The sequence below is a fragment of the Osmerus eperlanus genome, chromosome 1, assembly GCF_963692335.1.
Source record: "Osmerus eperlanus chromosome 1, fOsmEpe2.1, whole genome shotgun sequence".
Classification (NCBI taxonomy): Eukaryota; Metazoa; Chordata; class Actinopteri; order Osmeriformes; family Osmeridae; genus Osmerus; species Osmerus eperlanus.
Genome location: NC_085018.1, coordinates 2,156,297 through 2,161,529, shown reverse-complemented (window position 1 = coordinate 2,161,529; position 5,233 = coordinate 2,156,297). Strand labels below are relative to the sequence as shown.

Sequence of the window (5,233 nt, the reverse complement as noted above, 5' to 3'; positions counted from 1 at the left end):
ACCAAAGAAAATCTTAGTCGGGGACAGCCCTAGAAAGAAATCATGCTGAGTACAGGTGGTACAATGTCTCAAGTAGATCCAGCAGGATTTTATTGGTTGAATGAACAGTGTAGCGGGGAAATAACATGTTAACAATCTGCCTTTACTTAAAATAAATAACAATGTTATATATAAAAAAACGTATATAACAAAGTCCACAGATATGATGTAATCCTATAGTAGGATGTGAAATCCTATATTACACACAGTCAATTCCTGATGCTGTATTCCAAAGGTTCCATGGACAAAACATTGTGCAGAAGATCGCAGTTGACAACAGCTTCCAGAAGATGTGGGAGAAATGTATCCCACTGAAAGAGAAACAGTCCCTGAAAATGGTCATCTGCAAACTCAGAGCAAGGGAAATGGAGTTCCTACTTTGAATGATTATAGTCATGAACTGATTTGAACCCACAGACTGAGTCAGACTGGTTTTGGTAGAACGTGTTGTCTTTTTCTCTGTAGGGACCGTTTGTAAGGACTTTGTTCTCATAGCAGGAACTATGACACTCTTTGCAGTTGTAGGACAACATCTGTCCAGGAAGAATTTGTCATTCAGTTTGTTATGAACACTTCAACATTTTGAGATGAAACCATTTCCATCATGCTTTATCTGCAACAACAATAACAAGGCTTTGTCAACTTGGGTTTTTATAATCAATTATTTTCTTGTTGGAAATGTTGGCAAATAAGGGACAGCAAACATGTAATCACTCAGAAAGTAACAATCCCATGTTGTGCAGTGATTTTTGGATGCAATGGCAATCAAAGTACTACTCATCTTTAGACAGAAACCCTCCCTCCCTCTTGCTTTGAGAGCCCAAAGGGAGTAGGGAGGGTGGGGGCAGGTCAAGGGAGGGAGGGGATCACACTAGACAGACACACAGACAGTTTATATTCAAGTGGGTAATACTGTCATATTACTGGTCCTAAATGTAGTGTTTACAGTGTATGCATGCATGTTTGTGTGTGTCCATGTGTGTGTGTGTCTAGGGCCACTGGGTCACCAACAAACACACAGCATTTCTTCTATCATCCTGTATAAAACATCTTTATTTCTCCTTATTTAGTCAGTTAGACACTATTTAGTTCATCACATTCAGTGGAACTGAGATCAAAGACAGGATTGTTGTTTGTCAACAATTAAAACAAAACAAACATTCTACACACACCAATATTTACAAACACTCTGGGATATCAATTCCAACTGTATACAGTTCAATCTTCAATGACATCTATGTGAGCACAGTGTGTGAGTGTGTGGGCAATTCTACCTGACACAGGGACACTGAAGAGTCAGACCAAATCCTGAACCCAGGATAGAGGGGCTCAGTGAATGTGCTGTGGAATGTGTGCAGGTGGGTCAGTGTGTCAGAGGAGACTGTGTAGAAGGACAGAGTGCCGGCCGGCCAGTCCAGATACACTCCTACTCTGTGGGAGCTGGAGGGGGGGGGAAGGTACGACAGTTCTCTTCTCATTGTGACAGGCAGAGTAACTGTTATCACTACACAACAGACTCCAGGACTTGTTATTGTATCCAAGCAGACAGTCATCACCTCTTCCTCTCCTGCTGATTCCTTTATATGTCACTGCTATAGAAACCCTTCTTCCACTCCACTCTGCCTCCCAGTAACAGCGCCCAGACAGACCCTCTCTACACAGCACCTGTGGCCAGTTCTCAAATCTCTCTTGGTGATCAAGATACGGCTGCTTCTCTCTCCTCCATGTCATCTTTCTGTTCTCCTCAGACAGAGAGAGCTATCTGTGTGCTGTGTTTGGGTTCAGTGTGAGCTCACAGGCATCTGATGGGGGAGACCAAGACACAATATATTACTGATCATCATCATTCACATTAGAATGTCTCCCTCTTCCTGCCCTCCCCCTTTCATTCTCTCTCTCTCTCTCTCTCTCTCTCTCTCTCTCTCTCTCTCGGTTCCAACCTCTCTACCCTGCTCTCTGTCCCTCCCTTCATTCCACTCTTCCTCTCTCATTCTGTTCTCCCTCCCTCACATGCTACCTCTCTCCCTCCAAATCCCTCTTTCCATCATCCATCATCTGCTTACCCCTGATATGCCCCCATCACTCCATCTTTCTAGGGAGGAGGGGAAGAGGGGAGGGAGGAGGGGAAGAGGAGAGGGAGGAGGGGAAGACAGGAGGAAAGCAGAGGGGAGGAGAGCAGAGGGAGGAGGGGAAGAGAGGGAGGGGAAGAGGGGGAAGAGGGGAGGAGGGCAGAGAGAGGAGGGGAAGAGGAGAGGGAGGTGGGGAGGAGAGCAGAGGGAGGAAGGGAAGAGGGGAGGAGAGCAGAGGGAGGAGGGGAAGAGGAGAGGGAAGAGGGGTGGAGAGCAGAGGGAGGAGGGGAAGAGGGGAGGAGAGCAGAGGGAGGGGAAGAGGAGAGGAGAGGGAGGAGGGGAAGAGGGGAGGAGAGGAAGAGGGGAAGAGAGGGAGGGGAAGAGGGGAGGAGAGGAAGAGGAGAACAGAGGGAGGAGGGGAAGAGGGGAGGAGAGCAGAGGGAGGGGAAGAGAGGGAGGGGAGGAGGGGAGGAGAGCAGAGAGAGGAGGGGAAGAGGAGAGGGAGGTGGGGAGGAGAGCAGAGGGAGGAAGGGAAGAGGGGAGGAGAGCAGAGGGAGGAGGGGAAGAGGAGAGGGAAGAGGGGTGGAGAGCAGAGGGAGGAGGGGAAGAGGGGAGGAGAGCAGAGGGAGGGGAAGAGGAGAGGGAGGAGGGGAAGAGGGGAGGAGAGGAAGAGGGGAAGAGAGGGAGGGGAAGAGGGGAGGAGAGGCAGAGGAGAACAGAGGGAGGAGGGGAAGAGGGGAGGAGAGGGAGGGGACATAGCACACACAGACATAAACAGTATTGATGTGGGTAATTGTGTTAAATTACTGCTTCTAAAAGTAGGGTTTACAGTGTGTGTGTGTCCATTTGTGACAGTGTCCAAGTCACTAATGGTATTGTCTCTTGTATGACCTTGTGTACTAGAACCAAGTAGCAGTCAATACTAGGGGTGGAACGGTACATGTATTCGTACCGAACCGTACGGTATGGGCGTCACGGTTCGGTGCATGAAATTACATGAATACACGGTATAAAAATAGATAAAAGTTGCGTGCAAATTAATTAATGTAATGCAGAACTACTGTTAGATACTCGTGTTCTTTCGGGACATCTAATCTGTAGCTCTGAAGCTCTGATTGGCGCCGCCGTGAGTCAGAGATAGCTAGCTAGCAGCACTAAGGACAAGTATGGCGAGTGGTGGCGACCCACGAGAGATAGAGGACCCGCCGGCCTTTTTAAGATTGCAAGTTTGGGAAAACTTCGGTTTCCCATTCAGTTACAGTAGTACAGGCGAGAGAGTGGTGGATAAGACAAGCACTGTGTGTCGGCGTTGTTCAGCAGTTCTGGGCAGTGACGTGGTCTGGGTGGGCAAGGTATAGGCACTGCCTACCCTGCCAAAATTCAAACGTAAACATTTTTATTAAATCATTTTATTTAATAAACTTGTATTTGTATTTTTACTGTTTATTCTTGTGATTTATATATGCAATATGTGTGTTATTGCAATTGTTTAGACGTTACGATGACTAATGTAGCAGTTATGCATAATCAAATACAAAAAAAAATGTAGAATAAGCAGTGCTTTTACTGTCCGTTCACTGCGGACGACAAGCGAAAAACTCACTTGCGCACTTCGATCCTGTATTCTTCAACATGTAGGCTACAGTACCAGTCAAAAGTTTGGACACATATCACTGGTTGTGGGGTATGTGACTGGAAATACATCTAACATGCTAACGCATATAACGTGTGGTAAATGACTAAAAATATCCGACGCCATCACCCAGGTGTGCCAATCACTGGAACGAGACAAAAACAAGTTCAACTTCTCCCTACAGTGCTTAACCAGCCATTAGATACACATACAAATAGGGCCAAATAAATTACTGACGCAATCGGAATTTACATGTCATCTTCAATGCGCCGTATTCACTCGTAGAGGAACCTGGTTTGTTTTGCTTTTCCCTCCGTTGTACCGAACTCGTACCGAACCGTGATGTCTGAACCGCGGTATGAACCGAACCGTGACTTCAGTGTACCGTTCCATCCCTAGTCAATACTCACATCTCCTAGGGACAGGTTTGATCCTGCACTGTCCACCATGATCCACACTGTAGGGATAAGCAGAGGAATGATGAAAATACACTTCACCTGTTGATAAGTGACTTAGCAACTGACTTTCTAAGTAAACATGTTGTTTCTCTCTTATCATCAGAGGTGTATTCCAGAAAGCAGGTTTTACAAACTCTGAGCCTAACCCTGAACTCTGACTTGAGATGGGAAGCTCAGATTTATCGCTTCCAGAACAGCTGAGTTAGTTCATTTCTAATTCACTGGAATTAAAAACTCTCTTGCGTGCAGGCGAGTATGAAGACATTTTCAGAAAGCATAAAAACTGCAACAGCAAAAGAGAGGCAATTGTTCATTCAGTACATTTCAAAGCAGTATATTAATTTGACATTTAACCACACGTCTTACTAGCTAGGCTTTGCCCTCCTACGTACTTCCGCTCAATTTTCATTTTGCTTCTGTACTCCGTCTGGGCTTTCCGTATATTAGTCGATGTCTAAAGTCAACCTTTTACCGTCCAAGTAGAGGGACATTCTTCTCCATTCTTCTCCTTTTTAATGAATGGGTATTACGTGAAGGAGGGTCCATCAACCTCCACAGCACAGATTAACAGTGAGATGTTCAGTAAATGCCAGGTTAGCTCTGCATGGAAAACTGTAGAATTTAATGTGATCCTTATGTGTTATATGGCTTCAACAACAATCAGGTTGATGAGGAAAGGACACCCCATGTCTGACAGTTGCTTCAGGCTCAGCATGAGGAAGGGGAGAGGGAGAAAAAAGCTGCCAGCAAGCAGGTGAGGTTCACAGTCAGTTACCCTGGTAACATTCCCAAAGTTTTCAGTGTTTCCCACACGTTGATTTATTTGTAGCGGCCCGCCACAATAAAAGATTGACTGCCACAAATGTATAAAATTGTGTTTTTGCTTTTACTGTTTAACATTGCAAAAAAATATTTCATTGTAGAGCTGCGCACAGCGCACTGATTCACTCAGCCCCTTCTTGCCCCGCTCACGTTCTCTCTCTCACTACAACGGACCCGTCTGTGAATAGCCCCTCTCTCCGTGCACGTGTAAC

The 5,233-nt window shown here is 45.9% G+C and overlaps 1 long non-coding RNA gene across 1 annotated transcript; it reads right to left on the bottom strand.

Annotated features, from left to right (window-relative positions):
- Nucleotides 1–1,074: 1,074 nt before the first annotated feature.
- Nucleotides 1,075–4,347, bottom strand: LOC134011833 (uncharacterized). Its single transcript, XR_009928509.1, has 2 exons — nt 4,152–4,347; nt 1,075–1,841 (listed from the first exon to the last, which is right to left on the bottom strand). It is a non-coding gene; the product is annotated as an uncharacterized LOC134011833 (long non-coding RNA).
- Between the last annotated feature and the right edge of the window lie 886 nt (nt 4,348–5,233).